This window comes from Leptopilina boulardi, unplaced genomic scaffold (assembly GCF_019393585.1).
Source record: "Leptopilina boulardi isolate dan_hultmark-lab unplaced genomic scaffold, ZJU_Lbou_2.1 LbouV2_229, whole genome shotgun sequence".
Taxonomy (NCBI): domain Eukaryota; kingdom Metazoa; phylum Arthropoda; class Insecta; order Hymenoptera; family Figitidae; genus Leptopilina; species Leptopilina boulardi.
Genome location: NW_026137784.1, coordinates 780,241 through 795,970, shown reverse-complemented (window position 1 = coordinate 795,970; position 15,730 = coordinate 780,241). Strand labels below are relative to the sequence as shown.

Genomic DNA, 15,730 nt, shown 5'->3' with positions numbered 1-15,730 from the left:
CCTCTTTTAGATTTCTATTAGGTTGCATTTATCACTTCAATGTTAATCTGATTATTCCTAATATGAATTTGTGGAAAATCGACCGTATAAAAATAATCTTTAACTGCGATGACGAAGATTTGAGGATTTAAAATCTTTGTCATCAGCAGTTAAGGGGTTAAGAAACAAATTGTCTTCGACTCTTTCTAGAATATATATATAGTTCATGTGGTTTTGTCCTCTTTATACAAAAACATTTATTTTCTCTGAAAGAGAAACAGTTTTAAGGCATAAGACCTTGTGAACAATTGATTATATAAAATAACTAATACTAAGTAGATCGACACAGAAAACTTGAATAGCTTTCAATTGTTTCAAATTGTCTAATCTTGGAATAAAAATTGGTACTTAGATTTAATAGTAATGCGTTTTTAGATTACCCTTCCAATTTGAAATTTTGAACACAATGAGAATTAATAATTAAGGTTGTAAAATCGGAGAAAAAAAGCTCGATATATCTTAAAAGGGGTTATTATAAATAAAAATTAATTTTCTACACCACATTTAACAAACTTAAGACAAAACACGTTTTCATTTAGCATCTCATATTATGATTGTGTGAGAATAACAAGTTCCCTAGCTTTACACATCAAGATTACACTCATATATATATAATGCATCTCATCAAATGAATTTTAATTTCAAAACGCGAGTAGATAATATAGCGATACGTAATTAATGATAAGTGGTTAATTCGCACTTGGTTGCAAAAGACGTAATTGTTTCCTTTCATTATCAAGTATCAGTCAGATATATATATTCGAAAAGTGCATTTATATATATATATATACACATTGAAATTTTATTAGCTCAATATAAGGAGAAAGTAACGAGCTTATGGGCTGATCCAAAGCAATCGATAGGGGGGATTTTACCTTGAGATCGGCTAATCTCAGTTTCTCAAATGCAAAGAATTTCATCGTGAGAGAGACCCACTATAATGCGCAACCCTCTATTGTTATTAATCGAAGATCAAAAGTGACGTATATGTACTAAACATGGAAGTTTACATTGTGGATAATTAAAAAAAAAAAAAAAAAAAAAGAACAGCCAACAAATAATTGATGAAGGGTGAAGCGGAAAAAAGTATATATGCTCGATGCCAGAGGCAAAGTAAATAATTTAACGATTGCAGATCGTGATCGACCTTGGCGCCACTGGATCCAATCAGTGTTACACAAAGTCCGGTGTTGGTTCGATCCGCCTACCGCGATAGGTAGGTGCATGGTATTTGTAAATATTGTAACAAATCAACGGGTTCTTGAATATCGCCATTGTTATAGATTATATATATATATAATATTTATATGTATGTGTAGAGGAGAGGCTGACTTGCAAGTTGTTGCATGCTCGCAATTGCTGGACCACTACCTACACCGCAGTGACCCGGATTCGGTAGTGGGCAAGCAAGAAAAACCTCTAATCGTACGCGATCGGATTTCTTTTGACGTTTCTTCGATACCACATTTTTTCCAAGGCTTGAGCAACTTTATATCACGGACGAAGCACACCTTTGATCGCGAAGATCAAAAGTTCTCATTTCTAGTTCGACGTAATTTCTCTAGTTTCTTTTTATTTTCAAATTAAAATTATTTTTCTGTTTCACGAAAAAAAAAAAAAAATTAACGTTAAAACATGCTGACAATTGATACAGTAATTGTAGTCCGGGAAATTTAGTTATTTAACATAGTACCAATTGCTGATAATGTAGAAAGCTTCCTTATCTTCAGCCGGTAAAAAAACTAAATTTAGACTTTACCGACTGCTGATTAGATAGGAATCTACTTTATCTTTAGTCGGCTGGAAAGATAAAACAATATTTACGCTTTACCAACCGCCTTCTAGGTCGGTAATTTTATATATTTTCATTTTTAAAAACTTGTTTTACCATCAGTCGGTGAGGTAGATTTCTATGTCGGTAATTTTTTACTTTTTTATTTTTCAAAATTTTTTACCATCTATGTACATGTCATTATAGTTTCATTATAGTTTAAGTGTCTAGAAACTAGATAGTTTCCATATTTAAATATTTATGCTGACAATTGATACAGTAATTATAGTCCGGGAAATTTAGTTATTTAACATAGTACCAATTACTGATAATGTAGAAAGCCTCCTTATCTTCAGCCGGTAAAAAACTAAATTTAGACTTTACCGACTGCTGATTAGATAGAAATCTACTTTATCTTTAGTAGGCTGGAAAGATAAAACAATATTTACGCTTTACCAACCGATGTTTATATAGGAATCTACTTTATCTGCAATCGGCAAGAAGATTTTTAGCTTTATCGACTGCTCAGAATATAAGAATCTACCTTATCTTCAGAAAGTTTCCAAATGCGGGATTTTCTATTATAAATAAAGAAAAAATTACGAAAAATTATAATTCGTAAATGCACAATTTTTTTTTGTATACCTTCAAATTTTATATTAAACAATAAGATATTATTATATACATTTAATCATTTAAATCAGTTTTAATATATTTGACTTCAGGCATTATTTCCACACTGTGTGTATGGAAAATGTATTGTTTTCTTTTGAAAAAAACCATTGCGTTAAACAATTATTGTAAAAATTTTCTTTATCAGAAAATAATTTATTATGAGCAATAATTTAAAATTTTTTCAAAACATTTTGGCTAAGTTGTAATGAAAATAATGAAAATTAACTAAATTAAACACGTAAAAAGAACGAGAGAGAGAGAGAAAGAAAATCAACAACGATTTATAATTAATTTGTAAATATCTGGTCAATATAATAATTTTTTTTTTTTTGTTCTAAAAAAAAGTTTGTGCAATAATTTATCCATAATTGCGATCTGTAATGTACAATATTGTCCAAACACGTGCAATGTAAAGAGCATTATCTACATGTACACCATTTATAGACATACCGTCCTTTCTCTTTCGAGCGATAATTACAGTTTGCTTAGTGAACCCAATGAATTTGAAAAGTAGTTTAAACTAATCGTAAAAAGAGTTCTTCTTAAAGTGAAGAAACTGTGAAAATGAGTTTGAAAATTGTGAACCTTATACTATATATTGGCGGCGAAGGTGAAGCTTTTAAAAAATAAAAAAACAAGTGCAAATTAGTGTTCCCGCACATTATTTTATAAGCCATGATTAAAATTGTTGGAAATTATGGGCGTGGATTAGGAAACAAGTGTGTCTCAAAAAGGAAAAAAAAAAATATATATATATATATAAATACAACGTTTGCGGGTCCTTAATTGGAATGTGCACAATTTAACGACGCTCTTTTAATTTTTTGCATGTGCGATCTTTGGGCGACTTCAAGGATCATCCGTTATATGAAGAGGTAATCAGGAACGACGATTAAATGCATTTCATTCGCTAATTTAGGTCGAGCGGAACCTCCCAATGTCGGGAAGTTGGAAAAAAAGGCGCAATTCTTCTGCGTTGTCAATTACTTTCAACCTTTTTTCTTATATACATAAATATATTGCTTTATAAATTGTTTCTCAGTATTTATAAAGCTTCACACGAGTTTTTATTTAATAAATCATGAAAAAAGTTTGAAAAAAATCTTAGAAGAATGACAAAATTTACATTTACCGACTGTTGATCACATAGAATACCACTTTATCTTCAGTCGGTAAGGAAGAAAAATAATTTACCTACTGCTGATCAGATAGGAATCAACATTATCTTCACTGTATAATGAAAAAAAACTAAACTTATGCTTTACCAACTGCTGGTTATGTAGGAATCTACCTTATCCTCAGTCGGTAAGAAAGATAAAACAAGATTTATATTTCACCGCCAAGGCAAGCCTTAAAAAAATATTTTCATTTTGTTTTGTTGAACTAAATATATACAAAATATTAAGTTCATTTGTAATTTTTTTTTGTTTCATATAATTTAAAATACCTAATAAAAAAAATTCCATACATTGTTGACAGAATAAATTACATTTCATATAAATTAAATTTTTTTTTTGCCCTACACAGTATAAAATAATAGAGTAATTAGGATTAGAATTGTTGTGATGATGATCATCTAATGTATCTGTCTGTCGACACTTGAGGTGTGCGTTATTTTTCAAAGACAGTATTTTTAGTTGCTATATAGTATCATAAAACACTCGCGCCTCTTGATCTTCTTCGAAGGTCTTAATTAGGGCCTTAAAAAGAGTCCCATTACTTTTTTTCATGCCTATAGGGAGGAATTTTATTCGTCGACAATTAATCTTGGAATTAAAACTTTTATCTTTTCAACTGCTATGTTAACAAGCAAACTCATGTAGCGAGAGTTGAATTCCATTTAAAAAAGTAAAAGGATTCTTCTTTTTTTTGAAATTTATTTATTGCAAAAATTTTATTTACTTTTTTTAATTTATTTAATATTTCTTTTATTTATAATATATAATAATAATTTTTTAATTTATTTATTAGTTACAATTAATTATTTTTTAATTTATTTTATAAAATTTCTAAATAAATTTCTAAAAAAAAAAATTCGAAAATGAAAACTAGAGTGAAAATAAATTACAAAATATATATGTAGATGGAAAAAGTGGAGAATTAAAAAAAAAAAAAAAACGATAGCTCAGTGTGCAAACTAGAAACAAGGTGTTTGATGGAATAAGTTGAGCGTCACATTATGCAGGCAACTACATATTAATCAGTGATTAGTACATAGTTTGCTTTTCGCAGACAAGTGCAAAGGCATCGTGGATGCAGGCAGGTGTATAATCAGCGTCGTGATCGAGACAGATTACGAAAGGGAAACGCATAACGATCTTTTATCGCGCGACACGATCCCCGCTCGATCGGACTTTACTCGCAGTAAGTATGCAAGAAAGTCTTGTCCCTTTGGAAAATTTTTCTCCGATATAAATAATATATATATATATACTTTTTTAATTCGTTTCATTTTTAATGACTCTCGCTACCCGAAAGTCGTCAGTGTGAATTAAGTGATTAACAATAATTTGCCAAACACCTGTATAAATATAAATATATATATATATATATATATCAAGAGTTGGCTTCCCCGTAAAAAAAACTTGGCACCCAATCATTACAATAATCGAGGCGTGATTATTGTAATTTCGTTGGTCGCATACAAAATTCGTCTGAGGATCCACTTCTGTTGGTCAATTTTATTTTAATGTCTTGTTTCGAAATTACTTTTTATGTGTTTACAAACTTTATTAAGACGGTGAAAGAAAACAAATTGTTATTTGTTTTTTAAAAGTAATTTTTCTTTTTCCCCTCCTCCTAAGAACTCTAAATTAATGCAATGATAATAATTAAAAAATATTGGGGCAAAAAAATTATTTTTTATACAATTTTAAAGCGATAAAAGAAAGAAAAATTATTAAATATTAGAAGTGCATCATTAATTGATAAATTGTGTTTTGGAAATAAATATTTTTATAGTTTTGTAATTTTTTATAAATATTCTGAACAAAAAAAAAAGAATCTCCGTGGCAAAACGCACAAAAAACGAACATAATTTGAAATATGAAAAAAATAACTGTGAAGAGATCACTTTCTACGGAACTTTCCATTGTTTAAGATGAGCTTCGCACAAAACAGTTAAAACTGTATTTTCCTCCAATTTCGCGTAAAAAAAAAGAAAAAAAAACGTTGAATCGTTTTTATTACTTGATAGCATCAATTAACTTCTTCCTGAACGTTACGTATTTATCAAACTCTCTAGCTTTGATCATTTTTTGCAAAAAAAGAAAAAGAAAAAAGAAAATTATGAAAATAAAATCATAAAAGTAATTCATTTATTTGTTTCCATTTCCACCCTTCTACTACCATTATTTCACTTCTACTTCCAACATTTCCTTTCTATTTTCATTTACATTTTCATAATTTCACTTCTACAACTGGTACCATAGTAACTGCTACCACAGCAACTGGTACCATAGTAACTGGTACCACAGCAACTGGTACCACAGCAACTGGTACCACAGCAACTGGTACCATAGTAACTGGTACCATAGTAACTGGTATCATAGTAACTGGTACCACAGTAACTAAATGGCACCAACGTAACTGGTACCATAGTAACTGGTACCAAAGTAACTAATACCATAGTAACTGGTACCATAATAACGAACTGGTACCATAGTAACTGGTACCATAGTAACTGGTACCATAGTAACTAGTACCACAGTAACTAAATGGCACCAACGTAATTCGTACCATAGTAACTGGAACCATAGTAACTGGTACCAAAGTAACTAATAACATAGTAACTGGTACCATAGTAACTGGTACCATAGTAACTGGTACCATAGTAACTGGTACCATAGTAACTGGTGCCATAGTAACTGGTATCATAGTAACTGGTACCACAGTAACTAAATGGCACCAACGTAACTGGTACCATAGTAACTGGTACCAAAGTAACTAATACCATAGTAACTGGTACCATAATAACGAACTGGTACCATAGTAACTGGTACCATAGTAACTGGTACCACAGTAACTAAATGGCACCAACGTAACTGGTACCATAGTAACTGGTACCAAAGTAACTAATACCATAGTAACTGGTACCATAATAACGAACTGGTACCATTGTAACTGGTACCATAGTAACTGGTACCATAGTAACTGGTACCACAGTAACTAAATGGCACCAACGTAACTGGTACCATAGTAACTAAATGGTACCATAGTAACTAAATGGTACCAACGTAACTGGTACCATAGTAACTAAATGGCACCAACGTAACTGGTACCATAGTAACTGGTACTATAGTAACTGGTACCATAGTAACTGGTGCCAAAGTAACTAATACCAGTAACGAACTGGTACCATCGTAACTGGCACCATAGTAACTGGTACCACAGTAACTAAATGGCACCAACGTAACTGGTACCAGATTAACTGTTACTATAGTAACTGGTACCACAGTAACTGGTACCATAGTAACTGGTACCATAGTAACTAAATGGTACCATAGTAACTGGTACCACAGTAACTAAATGGCACCAACGTAACTGGTACCATAGTAACTGGTACTATAGTAACTGGTACCATAGTAACTGGTACCACAGTAACTGATACCATAGTAACTGTTACCATAGTAACTGTTACCATAGTAACTGTTACCATAGTAACTGTTACCATAGTAACTGGTACCATAGTAACTGGTACCACAGTAACTAAATGGCACCAACGTAACTGGTACCATAGTAACTGGTACCAAAGTAACTAATACCATAGTAACTGGTACCATAATAACGAACTGGTACCATTGTAACTGGTACCATAGTAACTGGTACCATAGTAACTGGTACCACAGTAACTAAATGGCACCAACGTAACTGGTACCATAGTAACTAAATGGTACCATAGTAACTAAATGGTACCAACGTAACTGGTACCATAGTAACTGGTACTATAGTAACTGGTACCATAGTAACTGGTACCACAGCAACTGGTACCACAGTAACTGATACCATAGTAACTGTTACCATAGTAACTGTTACCATAGTAACCGTTACCATAGTAACCGTTACCATAGTAACCGTTACCACAGTAACCGTTACCATAGCTCCCTGACGCAAAAAATAGTTTTAAAAAAAAATTTCCAAAGGATTCAATTTGAATTTCTAATTTTATTCAAGTAAAATATATATGTACTTTTTTTCAAAATAAGTATTCTACATTTTGTTATATAATTGTAATCAATATATAAAGGTATTTTATGTTGAAATTCAGTCAAGAATGAAAAGTACCTGCAACTATATTTTGGTATATAGTATATAAAATTGACTATTTTACGTGCAGAACAGGAAAAATTGACACTCTCGTGCGCTGCAATTACGTTTAAATTTACTTTGCGTATATACGCACGTATTATTTTTTGCGGTCAATCATAATCGAACTCTATCTAGGAGTTCCTTCTTTTTTTTGCATTTTTTTTTTTTTATTTCTTATGACGATCGATCGCGATTGAAGCTTAGGCAATTCAACTGTGTGTAATCAACTTGCTATATAGCCAAAGCGAACGGCGAAAACAGAAGTGAAGTGATATTTCGCAATAAAGATTATCTCCGCGAACGCATTTTATTCTACCTTTTTTTTGTCGCCTATTATATATATATATATTTATACTTTGTTGCCGAAGAAAATTTGTTTCAGCGAAAGTTGAATTCACAAATTATTTTTCATCGAGTTTTCTCATTTTTTAAAATATAGAGAGAATAAATAATCAAAATTTGATGTTAGTTTTTGAAAATAAAAAATGAAGAAAAAAAAATGTATTTTAAGATTCATTGATATATTTATTTCTGAATATAATGAACCAACAAATGAGCGAAAAATGACGAAAATTTGACACAATTGAAGTGAGTCAATTTTTCCAGTTACGTATATCTATACCTTGAATTTCAACATAAAATATACTGATTACAATTATATAACGAAACATATTTATATATATATAATGATCCAATTGTAAGAAAGTATTATGTACTGTAGCCTGAGATAAATTGAAATTCAAATTGAATCCCTTGAAGGATTTACAAAGGACCGACCATTAATTTTCTTCGGTTCCTTCGGTTTTATGTATAGAGCCCCCTCCCCCCCCCCACCCAACACTCAAAGCACTTTCCTCTATTTTTCCTACCATAAAAGTCGCGGACCAATGACAGGTAACCTGTCAGCGTTGAAATTGAAGGGCTGACAGAAGCGTCGCTGACCTCCTTATCCATAAACGAATTTCGATTCTCAACGCCACTTCCATTAGCCTCAAGAAATGCACGAAATCACTTCTTCATCTTTGGACTTGGTATTCTCTGCCTGTTCACCTTTCTTTCGTTTTTATTTTCTCTCTCTCTTTTTTTTTCTTATTCTGGACGATCGAGAGTGGCAATGGTGCAAATACGTTGTCGCGTTTGGCCCTGACGGTAGCCAATAAATGGCTCCACCCACATAGAAAGGCGAATTCTATGTCTCGAAACACTGAGTGTGTTTTGCTTTCGAAAGACGATTTATTAGAATGTCAAATAAAGAAAACCTAAATACAAATACAGTTTTTCTGTTAGTCGTATTATTTTTCATCAATAAAAGTAACTCGTAATTTTTTTCGTCTAATTTTTGTATAGTTTTAATCCTTAAAATAACATATAAAAAATTACCGGCACAGAAATCTACCTTACCGACTGATGGTAAAACAGATTTTTGGAAAATGAAATTATAAAAAATTATCGACACAGAAATCTAAGTTACCGACTGATGGTAAAGAATTTTTTTTGAAGTTTCATCAATTTTTTAAAACTGTTTACTATCAGTCGGTAAGGTAGATTTCCATGTCGGTAATTTTATATATTTTCATTTTTAAAAACTTGTTTTACCATCAGTCGGTAAGGTGTATTTCTAGGTCGGTAATTTTTTACATTTTAAAAGCCAGTTTTATCATCAGTCGGTAAGGTAGATTTCTATGTCGGTAATTTTTATATTTTCATTTTTAAAAACTTATTTTACCATCAGTCGGTAAGGTATATTTCTAGGTCGGTAATTTTTTACATTTTAAAAACCAGTTTTATCATCAGTCGGTAAGGTAGATTTCTGGGTCGGTAATTTTATATATTTTTATTTTTAAAAACTTGTTTTACCATCAGTCGGTGAGGTAGATTTCTATGACGGTAATTTTTATGTTCACATTTTCAAAAAAAAAATTCTTTACCATCAGTCGGTAAGTAGATTTCTAAGTCGGTAATTTTTTATACATTTTTATTTTTCAAAATTTTTTACCATCTATGTACATGTCATTATAGTTTCATTATTGTTTAAGTGTCTACAAACTAGATAGTTTCCATATTTAAATATTTTAGCGTCCACTATTAAAAATAATTTACGAAAACAATTTGAGGGTATAAAAAATGAAATTATCTTATTTGTCGATATATTTAAAAGTCGTATTTCTCTTGTCAAATGTCCTCTCGAAAGTTTATAATCCGTTTGTCGAGATGAATTAATTTTTTTTTTTTTTTTTTTTTTTGATGCAATCCATTACGATCGAAAATTTATGTCGAGTGTCCTGCTGACAAGTGTGTCAAACACAAAAGCAGAGAAATTTTTCTGTTTTGAATGCAACAACCCTCTCTTGATCCAAAGATCTCCTCTCGACGTCCAATCAATTTGAAATTATTCATCACGCCTTTCCTTCAAGAGGTAACAATAATAAAGATGATAATTTAATAAGAGAAAAAAAAAGAGTAAATATACCGGCGATTCTTTTCTTAACCTTTGTTTTTTTTCGCTCGTTTTTTGCATCATTCTTTTTTTCTGGAAGTTTCTCTGCTGTAATTACACTGACGTACATCTCAAGTGCATTGGCAAAAAAAAAAAAAAATACATAAAGTAATAAGCTTTTGGAATTATTCTCTCTTGCTCTCTCTCTCTCTCTCTCTTTCTGTTCCTCCCATATAAACATCACTATCTTCTCTTTGTGTATAGTGTATTACAACACCGCAAGTGCCACAAGAGTCGTATTCGCGTCTGGACTTTAGTGAGATTTTTCAGCGAGTGCCAACTCAGCCGCTATCGCAATTATCAACGCTCGTTGCATTCTTTCTGTGTTGAACGACGAGAAGACAAGGCATCTGACCACCCATAAATGTTTTTTTTTCTTTTTGTTTTTTTTTTATTATGTCTTAATATTTTTTTTTCAACCTGTCTTGATTCAATTGAAACATTTTCATCCAAAACAGTTGATAATTGAATGGTGATTTTGTTGTGATTTTTAAGGATTTGCGTAAAGATTAAGAAAAAATATTTCAGATAAAATCAAAAGTGATTATATGAAAATAATTTCAAATTGAAATATGAAGTGTATTAATCAGTTTTCCCTATAGGCTTTTCCTAGAGAAACTGACTAGTGCCCTACTAGTCAGCCCTATTAATACCTAATTATTACACTATTTCTGATCAATAGCCTTGCCTAGAGCATATTATATACATAAAATAATTGTATTATTTTTTTTTATTATTAATTTCGTTATGGAAAAATTTGCATAATCGTCAAAAAGTAATTTCTTCTATATTATATGATTCAAAATATTATTTGCAATAGAAAAAAAAATGTAAACAATAATAATTACTGTATAATTGAACGAGTAGTAAAACACGTCTAAACGAGCGTCCTTGCTGATATAAATCCCTAGTGTCTTAAATCCTTGAATCAGTGGCCTTATCCCTGTCCTTGTTACTTAGGAGGAGCCCATTAAATTTCATCAATCATCAAATGAGCTATTTAATGACTCTCAAATATAGTTATAATCTAAATTTTCTATTTGTCCAAAAATAAGACAATGAAAATTTACTCATATTTCCATTTTAGTAATAATAATAATAATAATTTTCTAATAATAAAAAAGTTTTTTTCTTACACGGAGAAAAATGGAAAAACGAATAAAGTAACTTTTACTACTTTAAAAGTAAAATTGGACCTGTCCGAAGTTTCTGCGCATCTCTGGCAACTTTTACTCGAAAAATAGTAAAATTGACTATTTCTGTAGTAAATTTTACTGTTTCCGTAGTAATTTTTACTATTTCTGAAGTAAATTTTACTATTTTTGGAGTAAAAGTTGCCAGAGATGCGCAGAAACTTCGGACAGGTCCAATTTTACTTTTAAAGTAGTAAAAGTTACTTTTTCTTTTTTTCCGTGTATAATTAAAAAAGTAATTTATTGTCCTAGTTATATTGAAAGAGAAAAAATTGTAACTTTTTTTGTTTGTTATTATAAACAAGTTTTTATGGTAATATTGTGAAATTTTGTTTGGATGATTTTGAATGGAATTTCCGCGGAGCGTTTTCGTGGAATTGTCTTATCTTTGGGGAAATTACATTAAAATAATGCATTTGAGAGATTCTTTTTTTAATTTTTTTTTCTATTCCTTGCAACATTCTTATAAAAATTATCTCTTCTGCTTTTTTTTTTTAAATCAGATAAAAATTTCTCTGTCTGAAATGATGAAACTTGATGATTCGTTGACGAGACGTATCTTAGATCACGGGAAACCCCCCAGCGACAAATAATTCAACGACTTAAAATTAATCGATGTCTAGATCTATGGACCAGTTGTCCTTGTATAACATATATTCGTGTCTTATTAATTCAAAAAATTAGATTACCGAAAAATTCATATAAATAATATTTTATTAAATAAGCATATTTGTTATATTTTCTATAATTTATATTTCCTAAACAAAGGATGTTAGTTATATAATTTTTTTTCCATTACTGGACAAATATTGGTAATGCAAGGAGCAAAAAAAAAAAAAATTTATACTGATAAAAAGTAAACTTTGCAGAATATCAATTTGCTCGAATTAGATTTAAACAAAAAACAAACGCGTAGAATTCTCTTTGTTTAGTAAATCAAATTAACAGAAATTGAAATTTCTTAAAATCACACGTTTCATCGAGTTTTTCCCCCTTTCTCTCTCTCTCTCGCGCGCGCGAAATAAATCGTTTTCTCAGCACCATTACAATGAAAGTGGCAAAAAATCGTTTAAATGCAATAAATTTCGTGTGAACTTCCCACTGTTGACGAAAGGAGCAAACGAGACACTAATGCTCGAGAATGTGAGGAAAAACTTTACTTTCAAGTGAAAAATGAGTGAAACAAATAGAATAAATGAGAGAGAGAGAAAAAGAAAGATTACGTTCAACTCAGTGGGCGTTATACTTGTAATACAAGTTATGCTTTAGGACCATAAGGATAACGATCTGTGCTATCTGTATAAAGAAACATTAGTATGCAGAATGTTGGCAATATTCGCCGACACTGTATATATATATATATATATATTTGCTTGAATTTTCGAGTTAAAGGGTCCAATTTTCCTCGAGTGCATATTACACGATTTATGCATCGTTTGACTTTTTTTTTTTTTGTTTACTTCTCGCTAGAAATTATATTCTTCGTTAAAAAAAAAAAACAACGAGAGAAGAAAAAAAATACACACAAAGAAAAAAGAAACTGCATATAGCGTTAAATATAGTGCGACCTAGTACGTCAATTATTACACAAATGTATAATGACAACTTATTCCCTGTAAATATAGCACCAATTTCTTCTCAAGAGGCAAAAATTTTAAGACGCTAAATTTTAATCGTCTAGAGTGAGGAAATCTGTCTCTGAAAATTATGTATACTTTATATATCTTTAGAATTCCATTGCAAGTTTTAGTATACAAATTCCAAAATAGAGAGAAAAAAGCCCTATTTCAGCCAGATTAATATCGAATAGAATCGGGGCCCCATTAGAGCCTTGTCTGGACCCGGTTCCCTGTTTCAACCAGGTCAGGGCCATGTTGGCGAATTTTTCCACGAGTCTGTTTCCCGTGCAGAAATTTTGCCAGGGCCCAGATCGGGGCCAGATCGGGCCGCCCTATTAGGAAATGAAACGCTGCGCCTGATTTGTCCCTGATTAGGAAACCTATATTTTCTGCTCATCCTGATCAGGCGTGGCGTTTCATTCCCTTCTACAGCCCTAGTTGGATAAATTTCCCGCGGGATGCAACCTAGTTTGTACCTATCCGTGTAGAAATTGCCCTATCAGGGCCCTAGTAGGGAATGAAACGCCAAGTCTAATCAGGGCCAGATCAAGGCGACGAGAAAGTGTGGCTTTCCTAATCAGGGCCACATCAGGTCCTAATAGGGCGGTCCAATTTGACCCCGATCTGAGCCCTGGCAAAATTTCTATGCAACAATACAATATTCTTAGAGTTAAAATTCTAGTCAATGTTTCTTGACTCTTAAAACGAAGGGTAGTCTCGCGCAATTCTCAAGTAGCGATCTTCGACGTTGCACGATGACCTCTTCATGTATCGTGAAACGCTTGTAGGTCATGAGTGTCAAGTCGTGTTTCTCAACACAAGATAGACGGGCAGATGTCCGCCGATTTTCCAAGAGAGGTCAATCCAAAGCAGCAGCGTGACGCCTCTTTGCAAACGATGTCAAAAGATCGGCTTCCATTAAACTATAAGGGAGACGAGTCAAAGCTCTTAGTTGTATATATATATATACAATATAATACTTTTCCTATTTGGTTGGCGTGTCGATGCGCAACAACAACTCTTCAACCCTTTTCCTTTATTTTTTCCTGATCATTTCTCTTCCTTATATGTGTCGCGTGACTTCTATTCACATGCATGGTCAAGTTTTTTTTTTTTTATTATCAAGTTCTCTTGTGAAATGTAAACAGATAATGTAAGTAGTTTTCTAACTAATGCCAAGTTGTATTTCTGAAATCAAGAACTTTTTTTTTTATTTACAATGTGGCTGATTTTGCATAATTTATTTTTGATCGGGAGTAAAGTGGCCATTTTTATGCCCTTGAAAGTGAAATGTCTCCTCTCGATGAAAGACAAGAATTTATCCTATTAGAACGGGGGCCCGATCAGGGCCCTGTCTGGCCCCGGTTGAGAATGAAACGCTTATCAGGGCGATCAGAAAATGTGAATTTCCTAATGAGGGCCACGTCAGACGCGGCGTTTCATTCCTTAATAGGGCAGCCTGATCCGGCCCCGATCTGGGCCCTGGCAAAATTTCTGCGCGGGAGATCGGGCCGCCGTATTAGGGAATGAAACGCCGCGTCTGATGTGGTCCTGATTAGGAAATCCACATTTTCTCCTCGCCCTGATCTGGCCCTGTTTAGACTTGGCGTTTCATAGCCTACTAGGGCCCTGGTAGGGCAATTTCTACACAGATAGGTCTAAACTAGGTTGCATACAAGCAAGTGCAAAAATTTGCTAACCTGGCTCTGGCCTGGTTGAAACAGGGAATTGGTGCCAAATCAGGCCCTGATCGGGGGCTGAAATGGGGCTCTCTTTTGTGGCCCCCTATCAGATTCCCTGTTTAAACCTACTTTGAATCTAAATTAAAACGTAATCGAACTAATTTTTTTTTTTTTTTTTTTTTTAAGAAAAAGTTAATTATAATCTTCTTTCTCAAGAAAATATATCCGTAATCGAAAATCGTGTTAAAATAAAATCATTATTAACTGATTGGTATTGGTCAATGAAGAATCGAATAAATGATAAAGTGTATTTCTTTCAACATATAAAATGGCTACCGTTAAGTGAGTGGTTTGAAAATTTATCAGACGATGAGATATAAAGCTAGACTTGTCTTTTCCTGACGACGATTCTCACGGGGTAACGCCTCAGTATCTGCACTTTGCAACTTTGTTTGTCTGTTTCATTCTTTTTATATTGATTCTATTTAAAAAAAAAAAAAAAAATTAACGACCAACAAGACTTTATTCGTCAATCGTTTATCAAGATTTTATTTCAAGTTAAAATGTTTTTTTATTTTTCATATTTATAAATAAAAGTATATTATTGTTTTTATAGAGATATATAATTTTCTCCTTAAATGGTATATTTATTGTTACTGTTTAACTAAATTTTGTAATAGATATTAATTTTATGTTCTTTTTTAAAAGTTATAGAAAAATGAAATAAGGAAGTTTTCAAGAACATCCTTCTCCTCAACAACGCGCAATTTTAACGATCAACGATTGTCAGAATAGAATATTATAGACAAGGCTTTCCGCGAGAGTTATGAGCCCTCGATTTCACTTTTCACATCTATTAACTTCCTGCGCGTTAATGTCGCCACGGCCCTCAAAAACTTATAATTATTATTCTCTGAATGTCATCGAAACTTGTCTAAAATTACGTA

At 32.0% G+C, this 15,730-nt stretch overlaps 1 protein-coding gene across 1 annotated transcript in view; it reads left to right on the top strand.

The window, feature by feature from the left end:
- The first annotated feature begins 4,757 nt into the window (after positions 1-4,757).
- The window catches only part of LOC127280178 (transcription factor hamlet-like), an 80,572-nt gene continuing 69,599 nt past the window's right edge, over positions 4,758-15,730 (top strand). The window contains exon 1 of the mRNA XM_051303059.1: positions 4,758-4,849. The gene's annotated coding sequence lies outside the window, so the exon portion shown is untranslated. The remainder of the gene's footprint in view (positions 4,850-15,730) is intronic.